This window comes from Lissotriton vulgaris, chromosome 1_2 (genome assembly GCF_964263255.1).
Source record: "Lissotriton vulgaris chromosome 1_2, aLisVul1.2, whole genome shotgun sequence".
NCBI lineage: Eukaryota > Metazoa > Chordata > Amphibia > Caudata > Salamandridae > Lissotriton > Lissotriton vulgaris.
This window is the reverse complement of record NC_141686.1, coordinates 334864781-334882441: the sequence shown is the minus strand read 5'-3', so window position 1 is coordinate 334882441 and position 17661 is coordinate 334864781.

Below are 17661 nucleotides of genomic sequence, written 5' to 3'. Positions count from 1 at the left end.
CTTTCAGCACATTTCTTCAATGGTGGTTTACTACACAGAGTGGCCATGTCCTCGTCACTCATTATTTGGATGACTTCTTTTTTGTTGGGGCTGCCAATTCGCTTGTTTGCCAAGCGGCTCTCACATCGTTTCAATCATTGATGAGTTACTTGGGTGTGCCATTGGCTCCGGAGAAGACCATGGGTCCTTGCGCGACCATGTCTTTTTTGGGGATCGAGCTTGACTCTCATTTGATGCAGGCTCGTCTTCCATTGGACAAGAAACAGAAAATGCTTGAGCTGGTTGGAACTATGTTGGGGAAAGAGAAGGTGTTTGTGAGAGAGATACAGGTTTTGCTGGGACACTTGAATTTTGCCTGCAGAGTAGTTCGGGCGGGTAGGACTTTCTGTAGACGGTTAGGCAGAGCATTGTCTGGTCATTCCCTTCCCCATCATAGGGTGAGACTGTCTGCGGGTGTGAAGGAGGACTTACGAATGTGGGTTTTCTTCTTACATTCCTTCAATGGTGTGCCTTTGTGTTGGGAGGTGGATTGGTGTTGGGAGGTACAGATCTTCTCTGATGCAGCTGGTAGTGAGGGCTTTGGTCTCTACTGGCAAGGACGGTGGTGTGCTCAACAGTGGCCCATGCAATGGAAGAATGGTGGTAGGAGTATTGCCTTTCTGGAATTTTTTCCTGTGGTGGTTGCGGTCACACTGTGGGGGGCGGAGTTGGCACACAAAAAGGTCCTCTTTCGGATCGATAATATGGCTGTGGTTCAGGTGATTAACAAACAGTCGGCCAGAGATCCCCAGATTTTGAAACTTCTGAGAGTGTTTGTGTTGGGTTGTCTGAAACATGATATTGGTTTTCGGGCCCTGCACGTTCCTGGCGTGGACAATGACATTGCGGATGCTTTGTCTCGTTCACAGTGGGAGAGATTCCGTGGGCTTGCTTTGGAGGCAGACGAGGAGCCGACTCCCATGCCGAAACACCTGTGGACGGTAGGCAACACCGGGTCCTTCACCTGGTTTTAGGTTCCCTGGCCCCTTCCACGAGGACGGCGTATGAGTTAGCCTGGAAGGAATTTTTGGAGTCAGGTGCTTGTTGGAGGGAACTGGATTGGCAACGGTCTGAGGATGTGGTACAGTTCATTTTGGTTTTGATGGATAAGAGGTTGTCTAGGATTACTATTTCCGGTAAACTGGCTGGAGTTTCTTTCATGGGTAAGCTTTTGTGGGGTTACTCTCCGTCGGCGGGGGAGTTGGGTAGGAGAATGTTGGAGGGGTGGTCTAGAGAGAGTGGTGCTATTCGCACTTTGAGGTCCCCTTTGTCTTGGCAAAGGCTGTTTCAGGTTATTTCTGTTCTCCCGGTTGTTTGTACTGATCGAGTGGAAGCGTGTTTGTTTGCCACGTTGATGGTGTGGATGTTTTTTGGAGCTTTTCGTGTGTCTGAATTGCTTGGCAACCGGTCCTTTTCTGGCCTTCTGTGGGGGGATGTTCAAATAACGGAGCGGGGGGTCCACATCTGGCTTTCTCACTCCAAAACGGATCAGAGGAGTTTGGGCAAGGGGGTCTGGTTGGAGTCGGTTTCGCCTCCGGAAACGTGCCCTTTAAAATGGGCTGTTTGTTGGAGGAAACTGTCGGGTGGGCCTTTGGATCTTCAAGTTTTTCGCCATGCTAGTGGTTTGAGTGTGACGAATTATCAACTGCGCATGGTGCTGCGTAAAGCGCTGCGACATATTGGTTTGGATGGGTCTTCATATGGTACTCACTCTTTTCGAATTGGGGCGGCCACGGAAGCCTTCAACAGGGGCTGGTCGAGGGAGGACATCATGGGTCTGGGGCGCTGGACTTCGAATTGTTTTCGGCGCTATGTTCGTAATGAGGCTGCTGGAGCGCTGGCGTCTTCTTCTGTTTTGCCTGTCTGATTCTGTTTTCTTTTACAGGTTCTGTGGCTGGTCCTCGGGCTGCTTACGTTACAGTTTGGATCGTGGGCCATTCCTTCATTAAGAGAGCTCAAGTTCAAGCTCGTCAGAGTTATTTTGGTTCATCGTTGGGTTTCAATGATCGTTTGTTTAATGTGGTTTGGAAGGGTAAGGGGGGGATGTTATGGAAAGAACTTATCCCTGCCTTGAATTCTTGGTTGGTAGGGGGAGTTTGCCCGGATGTTCTTGTGCTTCATTTGGGTGAGAATGACATGGGTTCTGTTAAGGGGGTTGTCTTGCTCCGGGCAATTAAGAAGGATTTGGCCTTATTACACAGCCAGTGGTCGGGTTGTCATGTCATTTGGACGGAAATGGTACCGCGGAGGGTTTGGCGGTATGCGGTGAAACCGAAGGCGGTGGACAAATCCCGGAGGAAGGTGAATCTGGAGGTTTCTCGTTTTTGTAGGGACCTGGGTTTCGGTCGCATCGTCCACAGTGACATTAAATATGATGCGGTGGAGTTTTTTCGGGGGGACGGGGTACATTTGTCCCGTATGGGTATGGACCTATATCTTTTGGAGTTGCGGGAGGTGCTATCTCGCTGTTTGACGGTTCAACAGTTGGTTGGTGAATAAGTGATGGTCGGTGTTGTAGTTTTCCCCTTCCTTTTTTCTGCTTTGGTCTCCCTCGTGCCCCCCACCACCCCCCCCCCTTCCCTCCCCCCTGTTTTAGGTCGTTGGGGGGCAGAAAGGTGGGGCTCTCTCGTATCAGTCTTTCACCCCACATTTCTGGATGGCGGTTTTGCTATGTGATCATCAGTTTTGGGCCAAGTTGGACCCGTTAGTGTATCGGTTCTTGTTTGGGGATTGTTCAGACTGATTGAGGTGGGGTTCGGAGAATATGGCTCGGGGGATATGTTCAGTTGATTTATAGTCAGAGATGTAAGAATTTATATTCATTAGGTGATGTTATAATGTTATAATGTTATTGGGATTTGTATGGTTTTGTGTTGGGTATGTACGGGTGGGGGTGGGTGTGATGGAGGGTGTGGGGTGGGGGCGGGGTTTGGGGTTTGAAATAAAAACGAACAAAAACTTGGGTTGTGGTTTAGATTGTGAGGCGGTTGCCGAGTTTGTGTATTTTGTAAATGTGCACCTGTTCCAATAAAGCGGCCTTTTTCACACTTGAAGGGTTTTTGAGTCTGCTCACTCTCCCCCCACCCCTCTCTCCCAATTCTCTTGGGGCAGGTTTTTCGTTCCGGGGCGTTCCTTCCTCTCTGTAAGTATGGGGGTTACATGTGCTTCTCACTAAGGTGCGTGCACACGTGTGCTGCTGCAAGCTTGTTTCAGGTTTTGGAGACTGCAACACGGCGGGGCATTTTGCTCTGCTGTAGCCACGCCTTCAGGTTGTGCAGGGTGCGGGAGTATGTATGGTTTATACTCGCCGGCAGGTCTGTTTTATGTTGTTTTGCACTTTTACGTTAACAAGTAAGAGTGGCCAGACTGACATCGCTCAGGACACGGTCTGTCCATTTTAGGCACTCAGTCGCTCCTGCTAGCTGGCCTAACGGTTAGGGCACTCTCCTGGGGAGCTAGGTTCGAGTCTAGGTTACGGCGCCGAGCGTCCTGTGAGTCTGGGCAAAGTATTTGAGCTCCCCATGCCTTATTTGTTTGTGTCCTCTTGTTACACATCTGGTTGCATTTTGTAGTGCTCGGCTACCCTATTCGGTTAGAGCCTTAGATTTCATTTTCCTTCCATTTACATGGCCAGTTGGTGCATGGAGGGACATCAGGTATCTATCGGTAGCAGGCGGTGACTCGGTGTGCTCATGGGGGTTCGGTAACTCCGGGGACCCCGTGGGAATAAGGGTTCAAGCTTCCCACACACGCGCCAAGCATTCCCAGCGTAGAACACGCCGTCGCTCGTAACACGTCTCTTGGAGTGTGAGAGGCTGGTTGGACGCTCCATGTCCGTTCAGGTCTCCATGTTCCCAGACGTTCACTGACCGGTCCCTGCCATATAGGTAGTAGGATTTTATGGCATTCATTGGCAGACACTCAAACCGCAAGTCACTGGGAAGTTCTTCCATATTCAAGGTGATCAGAACTCCTGTTATGGGGTCTTCCTTCTCTTCTGAGAAGGAACAATTTATTTTGGAAGTGTCTTTAAGGGAGAATAATTTTGAGGTCTGCTTGAAGACCTTGGACGAGGTGGTGTCCCTGGGTAGAAGGGTAGGGGACGAGTCGGATGCTATTCCTATCAAAAACATAATAGTGCTAGGGTCATTTCTGACCTAGCATACCACCACTGTTTAAAGGCTTGTATTCACCATGGCCTCTGCGCTACTCAAGTGTTTGTCCCACCCTACTCCCTCCAAGTACTTATTATGGACAAACTAGCTATCGTCCCTGACTTCCAGGCTTGATCTTTGTAGCATGGGGGCAGTGTTGGCCCCTGCCTCATCGTAGAGGACATTTTGGTTTGTGATGGGAGGCAGGGCTGCTTATGGTTTTTTAATGTCTACCTGCAGGAACAGCGCTGGAGTTCAGCCCTAATCCCTCGGGGGCCACCTGAACCATCTACAGGTATTGAGGCCTTAGCACTGTGGGGGCAGTGTGCATCCCGGTGCAGCTGACTAACTTGCACTCTATCTTAGCTAGCCCCATTTAGCGCGGACCTCTCCATAAGGTGTCTGTGCGCCTCACATTAGGAACAAACCTGAAGCCGGGTTTGGTGGCACAGTGGACTTGGCAGCAACTTCAGGGGTCGGAGTCCGACTCCATGTAAACAGGTTCTCCCCCCCGGTGGGCCTTCCCAGCCTTTCAACCATCTGAGGAAGATAGTTTAGTACTTTTAGTTGGGCATCAAGATACAACTGTTATTCAGCGCATAGAAGGATTTTCATCTTAATGACAGGCTCACAAACATTGGAACCACCGGGAGGGCACTTCCATTTAGTTTGCGAGTATGATAGGTCTTTTCACAGTTAATAGCAACATGTCTAGTTGGAAGTGGCCTGGTGGGAGTGGAACGCTGAGGTCAGTTTAGATGGCCTGGAAGGCGGAGGTGCTTATGGGGGAAAGAGTAAACCGGTACATTGGTCAAGCTTGTCTTAGTTTCTGAGTATTGATCTTGGCTTGTGCCTCAACCATCTCTTTACTAGAATGTTAGGTGGTCAACCAGTTCTCTTACTAACATGCAGGGTTGGACTTTGTAGCGTGGCGCCATTTTTGGCCCCTGCCTTTTTGGCATTGATTTCACTCTGGTAGTGTTTTCATGGTTATGTTTTCTAAGTTGCAGGAACCACGCAGGAGAACGACCCTACTCTCTTGGTGGTCACCTGTAGTATAACAAAGTAAAGGGCCCAACACTCTGGGGTTGTGGGGCTGGGGGCACAGCTGAGCTGGGTGGGTGTAGGGCAATTTTAAGGGGTACGTTCCCTGTCCTCCACAATTCTCTAACAAGGGGCAGTCTCGTGGGCATCCCCTTGGCTGTAGTTAGCGCGCAAATGTGAAGCATGTGTTTGTAAGGGCAGGGCTATCCCTAGAACTGCTTTTACATACGTCCGGCAGTACCTCTAAGATACAGGCATGCCCTTTCCCTCTCTCCGGTGGAGGGATAGCTATCCCGGGGGCTACCTAGCATTCTGGGACATGGTTGGTTTAACACTTTTGGCCACTCAAGGACAGTTGGTGGGGCTACCGGGGATGGGACCACAGCAGTTAAGATTGCCACGTGTTGTATGGGTCACCCTGCTTGGGTTGCAGGGTCTGCCCTGACTTTAACAGCTTTCGTAGTTTGGGTCTTTAAGAAGGGGGTATGCGCTGGTCTCCAGCCCGTGGGAAAATCAGCTGTCGGAACTGGTGTGTCTGAGCATAGCAGGTTTCCCTTTAAAAGGTCTGAGTAAGGGACATTTGTTTATTCCCTGGACAAGAATTGGTTGTTCTTTTGGAAACAGTATACAGGGTTTATCATGCATTCCCATGAGAGGTTGGAATGTGTCCTTTGGTATATCAACCGGTGCCCTAGCAAGGGACTTGTTCCTGTAGAGCGAGGTAGCATTTTGCCTAATTGTCTTTGCTGGTTTTGGGCTTCCGGGATCTTTTCTCTCTTCCAAGATTCTCATGGGTTTCGTCCTATGTAGGCCAATCCACGCTTTCCAGCTGGCCTGCCAGGGCGCGGAGCAGGTACAGGGGAAAAACACACTGGGACCAGTGTGTGGGGCCCTGGGTCAACACGTCCAGGATTGGAATGCAACCTATTGTCCTTTCACAAGCCAGTCGTATCAAGTTCACAGGCACCACTCCGAGAAGAACCTTAAGGGCAGTCAGAGGTTGGTAATTAGGGGCTTACACGTCACACTTTAGTACCAGGTGGTATAGTACCTTCGGCTTGTACTAAGGGTTACTCAGGTTTCTAGTGGCGATTTCACCTCAGCACATGTAACTAGTGGGCCATGTGTATGTATCAACTGGATAGGGTTCATAGGAGTGCATTTGGTATTACGTGCAGCCTGCTGAACGTCTTATTAGCTTGTTTTTGGTTTTATTACTAATGTTGGACACCTTTCACTTGCGGTGCGTATATACACTGGGACACGCTAGAGTGTAAGAATTTTATATCTCTTGTCATAGCAATTTCACCTGTGCCGCACAGGGGCCCCTTGCAGTTATCCTCACATGCTTGGTTGCGGGGTAAACACACGGCAAAGTAGTATAGGTTTTACCCAGCTAGGTGAGATAGTCAAGTCTGGACTTCCGGAGGGGCGGATAGGGACCGCCTCTGCTATTTACAGTAACAAGTTCTCTGGTCCGAGTTCGCCAGAGTGGTTGTGTCTGGTGCGCTGCACTGTCTTTACAGTGTCTTATAACTACCACTGCCTGGCTTTCAGAGAGGTCCTCCCAACAGGCACGGAGTAGGGAAGGACTTTGTTGACTTTTGCCTTGGGTTTACGCTTGTTTTAATTTTGGTGCCAGAATATTTTGACACTTGTTGGCACGTTTCGGCCAAACAGGGTTTTGGCTTTTCCGGAGGGCCTGTAATAGATTTGGCTGGGTCTTTACTCATAGGGTCCGGATGTGGGCAGGTAACAGCAATAGTCTAATTCGAACTGCAGGCGTTTACACGGGGGAACAGCCGTTACAACGCGACTTTTACAACGCACTACCATTACAACACATTTTTTACGCAGGATCCATTACATCGCATGGCTTTACAACGCATGACATTACATAGCAGATGCTATTACAACGCATGCCATTACAATGTAAGTATAGGTAAGTATTTATTTTATTTTATATTTTATTTTTCATTTTTTATTTCATTTAATTAATATTTTAAATTTTTTAATATATTAATTTATGTCATTATGCTAATGACAAGGGTAACTCGTCATGCACTGCCCATTCATTTCAATGGAAATCTCATTATTTTGGCCTAATGACCCTTAGCATCCAAGTGGTTAAGTAATTTTTAAAAATATGTTTGAGTATAGGAGTATATGTTTTGGGGTACTGAGGTATATGTTTTGGGGTGTTTGGGTTTTTTTAGGGTTCAGGGCTAGGTTTGGGTTTTGGGGTACAGGGGTATTTTTAAGTTTCCGGGCGGGGTTTGGTTTTTGGTGTACAGGGGTATTTTTAGGTTTCAGGGCTGGGTTTGGGTTTTGGGGTACAGGGGTATTTTTAGGTTTCAGGGCTGGGTTTGGGTTTTGGGGTACATGGGTATTTTTAGGTTTCAGGGTTGGGTTTTGGGGTACAGGGGTATTTTTAGGTTTCAGGGCTGGGTTTGGGGGTACAGGGGTATTTTTAGGTTTCAGGGCTGGGTTTGGGGTTTGGGGTATAGGGGTATTTTTAAGTTTTAGGGCTGGGTTTGGTTTTTGGGGTACAGGGGTATTTTTAGGTTTCAGGGCTGGGTTTGGGTTTTGGGGTACAGGGGTATTTTTAGGTTTTAGGGCTGGGTTTTGTTTTGGGGTACAGGGGTATTTTTAGGTTTCAGGGCTGGGTTTGGTTTTTGGGGTACAGGGGTATTTTTAGGTTTCAGGGCTGGGTTTGGGTTTTGGGGTACAGGGGTATTTTTAGGTTTTAGGGCTGGGTTTGGGTTTTGGGGTACAGGGGTATTTTTAGGGTTCAGGGCTGGGTTTGGGTTTTGGGGTACAGGGGTATTTTTAGGTTTCTGGGCTGGGTTTGGGTTTTGGGGTACAGGGGTATTATTAGGTTTCATGGCTGGGTTTGGTTTTTGGGGTACAGGGGTATTTTTAGGGTTTAGTTTTAAAATAAATCTTTTAATTTAATTTTAAAAAATTATTTTTATAATTGTATTATTTATTAATAATACTTATTTATTAATAATAGTTCTTTTCAAAATAAACTTAAAGTAATATATGTTAAAATTAATTAATTTAAAACTTATTTTATTAAATTAATTAAATTTAAATTAATTTCATTTTTTTTAAAAATAATATACTTACCTATACTTACGTTGTAATGGCATGCGTTGTAATATCATCTGCTATGTAATGTCATGCGTTGTAAAGCCATGCGATGTAATGAATCCTGCGTTGTAATAAATGCGTTGTAACAGTGTGCGTTGTAAAATTTCGCGTTGTTACGTCATACATCCGTTTACACGCAGTGGAGGGCCCTGGGCTAGGAGCACTATCTTAGGAAGTTTATACATGCAGGGAAGTGTGTGCTGGAAAGTTCCAGTGTCCCAAGCTGCACAACATGGCTTAGGCATTTGGATAGGCGCTTGCTAATAGCCACCGTGGGTCCAACGAGTGCCCATTCTGGGTGACGTGGGCTGCTCGCTCAGGCAGGCGAGTTCGGCAGGGGCTTCGCTAAAGCTGCGGCCAGGCAGGGGGCTTGTCCCAAGTATGGTGAGAATATCTTGGGTTGCAGGCATGCTCCATGAGATGGATCCTCGAGACCGTCCAGGACAGTCAAATTAAACTACAGCCCTTTTGCCAGGCCCTGGCAGAAGCTACCAGATAGTCGTGGGTTTGAGGGCAAGAAACTGAGGGGACTATGGGGTCGGAACAGCTTGGCTATCAAGATTGATGAAGGAGGAGGAGCTTCGCGGGCAAGAAAGATGGCCACGTAAGCTTGGAGCTCCGGAGACCCTCCGACCCTCCGCATAAATCCTGATCGAAATCCTGATCCACGGTGGTGGATTCTTGAAGTTGAACGGTCACTGAGGCGGGATCTGCTGTCCGTTTCAAAATCCGACGCTCGGAGACGGAGATACGTCGTGGTGAAGATCCGTGCCAGGGATGGACCATTGTCCTGGTGATGGCCGACGACAGCTACACTGTAACGCATGACCGATATGCTGTGTGAGTGACTACTGCGCCGGCCCTGCGGAGCACGCGAAGTTGCGGAGTGGCCCTTCGCTGAACAAATATCGGAGGCGATTGTGCCCCTCAATTGCTAGCATACCCGTCGAGACTTTGGTGTACCACCCTTTGTTCAATCTCCCGGTCTCAACATGGCGGGCAAGGGCGAACCAGACAGGACGGCGAACCGGGTCAGTAGGAAGACGATCCAACCCCAGTCAAATAAGATTGATCGCTATGCCCAACAAAGGATCTCGCCAACTGCGGCTGCCCGCTCAAAAGACACCCTGCGGGCAGGATCGCCGGATGAGTTGGAGCCGACACTCTGGGACATCATGGGGGCTATAGCTGGCATCAGAACGGAGATGCACAAGCAACATGAGGCCCTCACACATAAAGTTGATACTCTGGCGATCGACCTTAACCTGATCAGAGCTGATCTCGCAAGACTAATGACAGGGTGAAATCGCTAGACCTCAAAACCGTGAGCCTCACTACTGATGTCTCGGACCTGCAGACGGAGGTCCGGGACCTGAGGTCTGCCAACGATCTCTTCTCGAGGAGGCTAGAAGATTTTGAGGGACGTGCCAGGCGGCAGAACGTCCGAATTATCGTGGTGCCGGAGGGTGCGGAGGACTCGGCCACTGATCTCTTTGTTGAAGACCTAATACAGACTCATCTGGCCCCTGCGGGCCTCAGCCGTTTCTTTTCTGTTGAGCGGGCCCACAGAATGCCGGGGGGATGGCCCAAATTGGGTGCCACACCGAGGCCCATTATAGCTCGGCTGTTCAACTTCAGAGATCGGGACATGATCCTACAAGCCTCGAGACAACACGGGCCCCTCAAGTTTCAGAATGCAGATGTCAACTTCTACCCGGATTTTACTAGGGCGGTTCAGCGACAGCGTCAAAGTTTTGCTGGAGTGAAACGGCGTCTTCGAGACTTGGGGATGAAGTACTCTGCTAGACTACGTATTGAACATGATGGCCGTGCTGTATTCTTCGACATGCCCGAAGTAGTGAGCGAATGGCTGGACACCTTGCCGCACAGACACGAGGAACGAGAAGAACACTCGGAGGGCGCCTCGGGAGGCCCCGAGCGTCAAGAGTAGAACTCATTTTAATAAACTTTGTCGGTCAGTGACCCTGTTGACAGTGACCAAAGCTATGCTGCTGCACTTTATGGTGTATATCCTTCTTTCCGTTATGGAGGGTGGCGGGGGGGGTCTAAGTGATCTCCTTTCTCCTCTAGGGTCTTCTTGTAGTTTAGTTAATGGGGCGACAGGCACACTGCTGGTTGGGGGGGCTTTTTAGTCTGATGCAGGGGTGCAGGGTGGGGGTGGTTTGACAGGTGGTTCTGTTTGTTTTCTTTGTTTCTCCTGTCTTCTTTTAAGGCAATGCAAAAGCTGCTCTATCTCTGTCAATGTATCTGTGAGGCCTACAAGGGTCGGCGAAGACCCACGATTTTACGATGGGGGTAGGAAATTAAAAGTGCTGTGTTGGAATGTTAATGGTTTGGGGGATCGCATCAAGAGAGGGGTGGTTTTACAACTGTTCAAGAGATGTATGCCTGATGTTATTCTGCTGCAGGAGACGCACTTGGTGGGAAATACGTGTCGAGCGCTTAACAGGAAGGGATTCAAGATGGTAGCGCATTCAGGGTTCTCTTCGGGATCCCGGGGGGCGGGGATTATGGTGCGCACGTCTCTCCCATTTGAGATGAATTCTAGCGTTGTTGATGAAAGGGGGCGGTACGTTGCTGTTTCGGGGAGATGGGAGGGACGATCTCTGGTTCTGGTTTAAGTTCACGTTCCCCCTGGGCTACAAAACAACACTTTTCAGGACCTTGGAGACGCCATTTTGGGTCTACCCGAGGGGTTGCTTATTGTGGGTGGCGATTTTAACTCGGTCTGCTCAGGGACCTTGGACAGACATCCGCCCAGAGATCTCCGGAGTTCACAATCCTGGCTGCCCAATTTCTTAGACACCATGGGGCTGATTGACTGCTGGAGACTTATGCATCCCACCCAGAGTCAATACTCGTTTCACTCCGGGGCGCATGGTAGCCTCTCTAGAATAGACTATGTCTTAGCTCTGGCCGCCCACGCATCGGCAGTCTCAGAGGCCCGCTTGCTGGCGAGGGGCATCTCGGACCATTCCCCGGTCTGGGTGTCCTTCGATTTCGACATTGTGGTTACTGAGCGGGCGGTCGTGGTCAATCCGTGGTATTTCCGTAACCCGAAGACGCGCGGACTCCTGCCCAGGGCTATCGAGCTCTATTTCTCTGAGAATACTGGGTCGGTTGCATCGGCAGTCACTCTGTGGGAGGCATTTAAGACAGTTTTGAGAGGTGAGGCGCTCTCCCTTATTGCTGACGTCCAGAGACGCAGAGATGCCGACGTAGTGCGCATCGAAGCGGAGATTATGGAGCTTGACTCCCAATTGGAAATGGGCTCGACACCTGAGCTGCTCCACGTTCTCTCGCTTAAACAATCAGAATATTGTGATACTGTCTCCGACGCTGCCAAAGTCATGGGTAGAGAGCAACAGGGTCGAATTTACGATGTCGGAGACAAGGCGGGCAAGCTCATTGCTTCGCTCGACAAAAAGGAGAGAGCCAGTCGGGTGGTTCCAGAAGTGTTGGGGGAGGACGGCCTGCTTGTCACCGACCCGAGTACAATAGTTGAGGCGTTCGCGGACTACTTCGAGACCATTTACACCTCGGTCTCGGACCGGTCTGAGACCGACTCCAGTGCGCTTTTGGCGGAGATAGATCTCCCGTGTCTGTCGGAGACGGACCGCGATGATTTAGATATCACAGCAGACAAGATAGCCCTTGCCATTCGCTCCCTTAGATCCGGTAAGGCGCCCGGCCCCAATGGTATTCCAGTGGAACTCTATAAGATAAATCCCAATGTCGTTTCTCCGCCCCTGCGGAACATGTTTCTGGAGGCACGAGAGAAGGGCATGCTTCCCCACGACCAGAGGCTGCCCACCATTGTGGTCATCCATAAGGAAGGGAAACCCAGAGAGCTGTGCCGATCGTATCGTCCCATCTCTCTGTTGAATGCTGAGCCTAAGATTCTTGCCAAATTGCTGGCCAACCGCTTGATTGGCGCGATTGGTGACTTAGTGCACCCGGACCAGTCGGGCTTTATTCCACACCGCAACACTGCCCTTAATCTTCGGAGACTCCATGGAGCCCTTGCTAGGGCTCACATGCTTAGGGAGCCAGCCGTTCTGGCGTCGTTAGATGCCACGATGGCGTTCGACTCCCTCGAATCGGACTACCTGTGGGCAATGTTGGCGAAGCTCGGCTTCGGCCCGGAATTTGTAGGGTGGGTTAAACTTTTGTACGCCAGCCCGCTGGCCAACGTGACTGTCAATGGTCGTGTATCCGCGTCCTTTGCTCTCCACAGGGGCACCAGGCAGGGCTGTCCCCTGTCGCCCCTTTTGTTTGCACTGGCACTTGAACCGTTGGCCGCGTGTCTACGGCACCACCCTGACGTGCACGGAATTCGCTGGTCCCCTGGATTCGAGGACCGAGTGTCATTATATGCTGATGATATCCTCCTGTACCTCACCTCCCCTTGCAAGTCACTTATTGTGGTTTGTGACGTGCTACGACTTTTTGGCCGACACTCTGGCCTGGTCATTAACTGGCCGAAGTCGCACTTGTACGTTCTGAGAGGGGGGACACCTCGTCTTCCAAGGGACTGCGGCATACAGGGTTGCGAGACAGGGATTTAAATACCTGGGGATCTACATCTCAACTGACATCAAGACACGATACGAGAACGATTTGCTTCCTCCCCTTGTTCGTCTTCGACGTGATGTGGAAGGTTGGCGTAAACTCCCGCTCTCCCTCCTTGGACGCGCGGCATTATTTAAAATGATGTCCCTGCTCAGGTTCCTGTATGCTCTACAAAATACTCAGGATCCGGTCCCAGCTAGTTACTTTGGGGAAATCGAGAGCTTGCAACGTGCTCTGCTCTGGGATGGCAGGCCACGCATAGCTATCACGAAGCTCACACTTCCGTGGTATGATGGGGGTATAGCATTGCCCGACGTTCGGAGATACTATTGGGCCTCTCAGCTGGCAGCCCTCAATCACGGCCTCTATGGCCCGGCAGACAGTCCGGGCTACGCCATGGATCGGTGGCTCCTAGATGGTGGGAAATACCATAGGGCGCTGTACACGAGATCTCTTGATAGGAGGATGTCTGGGCCAACGAAAACGGCTGTACACATTTGGAGAACGATTACGAAGTCACAGGGGTGGAAAGATAGGCTTACAATGGCAACTCCTCTCTACGACTCCGAAATATTGGGTAAATTGTGGCACACTAAGGGATTCGACAAGTGGGACATGATCGGCATATCTAAGGTGGAGGATATGATAGTGAGAGGTGAGGTAAAATCTTTTGCCCTACTACAGACAGAGTTCCAGCTGGGCGGAACGGAATATTTTCGGTACGCTCAGCTGCGCCACGCACTCCTTTCGGCCATGCCGGAGGGCGATAAAATCCCGGAATACTCCCCCCTGGAGGGCAGAGTACTGGACGGCCATATGCCGGATAGTGCTATTTCCTTATTCTACAAAAAACTGATTAATACTCGCACAGACCTTCTTTTGGGGGTGAGAGACCAATGGGTACGGGATGGGATAGAGATCAACGACGAAGACTGGCAATGTGCAGTGTCATCCCCCAAGGAGGTTGCTATTCCTGCCCGGCTGCGACTGGTACAATTGAAGATTCTGCATAGAGTTTATGTTACTGGTCCCAGGTTAATACATATGGGACATTCGGTTGATGGCCTCTGTCGGCGTGGCTGTGGCGCTCTGGCCACTCTCATGCACATTATTTGGGAGTGTAGTGCTATAGCCTCCTACTGGAGGCGGGTGCACATGATTATGAGTGAGGTAACTGGGGTTGGAAGTTCAGGCGGAGGCCCGACGTTGCCTTTTGAATGTCTGGGGCCCGACTGACTACAACACTGCACAGTTCCAATGGGTTACCCTGGGGAATATGGTTGCAAAACGGGACATTGCGCAGATGTGGGGACCGACAACAGCTCCGAAGGTGGTACAGTGGAAGGCCAACATGGATTGGTGTATGTTCCGAGAAAAGACTGTGTACATATCCAGGGGTAAACCCAAAAAATGGCAGAAGCTGTGGGGGGCCTGGAATGAGTATAGAGGTGACATCTGCATACCACCAGATACCGCCCCACTGGAAGAACGCTTGACCCCATAGCCCATAACTCCAACTGATGTTCTGGTTTTACTACTATCCTGTGCTTCCCCCCCCCTATGGTTCTATACATCAGCACTGTATTTTAAATCTAACTGTGATTACTGAGCCTAGCCGACTCCTTGACTGGGCCCCGCCGCATAATGGTTTAATTGCCTTATTTCTTAGCGCTTGTTCTGGCGCCTTTTTTCTGTACTTGATTCTCTCTTCATAAAACAAAATGAAAATTACAACCTTGATACGTACTGGTACTCTGCTTCTTGCACTTTGATCCATTGCCTTCTGACTTGCTGCCTAGCCTCCGGGATGTCAGGCTGAATAGCTGTGTGCACTATTTGAAAATAAAGGTTATAAAAATTAAAAAAAAAAAAAAAAGATTGAAGAAGGAGAGTTTAGTGTTCACCTGCGCTAGAAGGGGCAAGTTACGTCTTGTCTGGCCCCCGCTTCTCACAGCTAGTAGGCAAGAACACCAGGACTTAGGTCACATATCCCTTGGCAGGATAGTCCTCACAGGGAGGGGGGATCCGCCTTTTCCGGCCTTTGCCAGAACAGGGATAGCCATCAATCAATCAATCAATCAATCAATCAATCAATCAATCAATCAAGGCATTTATATAGCGCACTACTCACCCAGAGGGTCTCAAGGCGCTAGGGGAGGGGGGAGCGCTACTACTCGAACAGCCAGGTCTTGAGTTGTTTCCTGAAGGCGAGGTGGTCCTGTGTCTGGCTGGCGCAGGTGGGTCAGGAGGGAGTTCCATGACTTGGCGGCGAGGTAGGAGAAGGACCGTCCCCCTGTGGTGGCTCTTCAGATGCGGGGGACGGTGGCGAGGGCGTGGCCGGTCGATCGAAGCTGGCGTGTGGGAGCGTAGAAGTTGAGGCGGCTGTTGAGGTATCCTGGGCCTTGGTTGTGTAGGGCTTTGTGTGCGTGGGTGAGGAGACGGAAGGTGATTCTCTTGTTGACCGGGAGCCAGTGCAGGTCTCTCAGGTGTCCGGAGATGTGGCTGCGACGGGGGATGTCCAGGATGAGTCATGCTGAGGCGTTCTGGATCCGCTGGAGTCTCTTCTGGAGTTTGTCCGTGGTTCCGGTGTAGAGGGAGGTGCCGTAGTCCAGCCGGCTGGTGACGAGGGCATGGGTGACCGTCTTCCTGGTCTCGGTGGGGATCCACCGGAAGATCTTTCGTAGCATGCGCAGGATGTTGAAGCACGACGAGGAGACTTGTCTGGCCATGTAGAGGGAAGAGCCCAGGATGAAGCCCAGGTTGCGTGCGTGGTCTGTTGGTTTGGGTGCGCTGCCTAGGGCGGGGGGCCACCAGGAGTCGCCCCAGGCGGAGGGTGAGGATCCCAGGATGAGGACTTCCGTCTTGTCCGAGTTCAGTTTCAGGCGGCTGTTCTTCATCCATTCGGCTACTTCTTTCATCCCTTTGTGGAGGTTGGCTCTGGCGGTGGCGGGGTCGTTGGTGAGGGAGAGGATCAACTGGGTGTCGTCGGCGTAGGAGATGATGTTGAGGTTGCGCTGGCGTGCGATGTCTGCGAGGGGGCTCATGTAGACGTTGAAGAGGGTTGGGCTGAGCGAGGACCCTTGAAGAACGCCGCAGATGACTTCGGTGGCTTCAGATCTGAACGGGGGGAGGCGGACTCTCTGTGTCCTTCCGGCGAGGAAGGAGATGATCCATTCCAGTGCCTTCTCCTGGATTCCGACGTTGCTGAGTGGCTGCACTAGTGTACGGTGGCAGACCGTGTCGAAGGCTGCGGAGAGGTCTAGGAGGATGAGGGCCGCTGTTTCTCCGTTGTCAAGCAGTGCTCGGATGTCATCGGTGGCTGCGATCAGGGCGGTCTCGGTGCTGTGGTTGGCTCGGAAGCCAGACTGCGAGAGGTCGAGGGATCCGTTTGTCTCGATGAAGGCGGCCAGCTGCTTGTTGATGGTCTTCTCGATGACTTTGGCCGGAAACGGGAGGAGCGAGATGGGGCGGTAGCTTTTGAGTTCGGTGGGGTCCGCTGACCGATGGTTTCTTAAGTAGAGCGCTGAGTTCGGCGTGCTTCCAGCTCTCCGGGAAGGTCGCGGTGTCGAAGGAGGTGTTGATGATGTCCCACAGGTAGAGGAGATAAAGGTTAGAAACTCAGACTGGGGAGTCTGGGCCAAGCAACTCCTCGCTAGACTTTGGGGGGCATCGGGCTGGAAGGTATCCTTGAGGGATGAGCAAGGGTATTAGAGGGCATGTAAAAAATGACACAGCATATTGCGTTAACACAGATGGGCCCCAGGGGATTTGCCATAAAGACTTAAGTGTAACTTGGGGCACACTTTGTGCAGTTCGACACCGTCTTTGGTGTAGGTATCAGGGTCACTGGTGTTCTTACCAGTATTAGCATGGCCCGATCCTTGCTGGTTATGAGAGCGTCCCTAGAAACAGCAGGGTGTAAATAGGAATGCCGGCCTTGGTGGGGGGCCCTGGATGCGACGGTCGCCACACCCAGGCTATGGCGGAGTTACAGGGCGATCCAGAGGCAGAAAGGTAGTCAGGGGTACCCTCTTCAGGAGCAGAAAGGATGCTGAGGCCTAATATCCCCAGGAAGTCTGTTCGGTGGACCCTGGGGTGCGACAGCGCCCAGTTATCCTACAGGCGGTTGGAAACCTGTACAACTGGGGGTCGCTTGAATGCTCCGCCCCTCGTAGGGGGGGCGTGAGCAAGAGGGTGGACCGATGGTTCACCGGAAGTGGGAGTGGCTACCCAGTCACCACAACCGCTAAGCACCGATTGGCTAAGGCCACGATGCGAGTTTGGCCCATCAGGTGGTAGGCCGCGAGGGGCGGCTTGCCTTTGGATCGCCTGTAAGATAACCCACCTTGTTGGCATTTTGTTATGCTAATAAACCTGCAGCAAATTTTTCAAAAGAAAAAAGTTGGTAGTCTGCTTATTTTATGCTGCATGTATGTTGCTGTAGGAGGGATGGTCAGTGGGACGATATTGGCACTATGCGGGCCGACCAACTAGTCCACGCAGGGGACCCTCATAAGAGGGCGGCCCCCGTAGTGCCACAAGATGGCACACGGAGCAGCCTAGTGTCTCCTGACCCCGTGGGTCCCGCTTGACACTTCCGGCCTGGGCGGGGCAGGGAGGAGTATTTAGTCCTACCACATCCCCCCTGACGGCCTCTTTGCTCCCTCACCCTGAT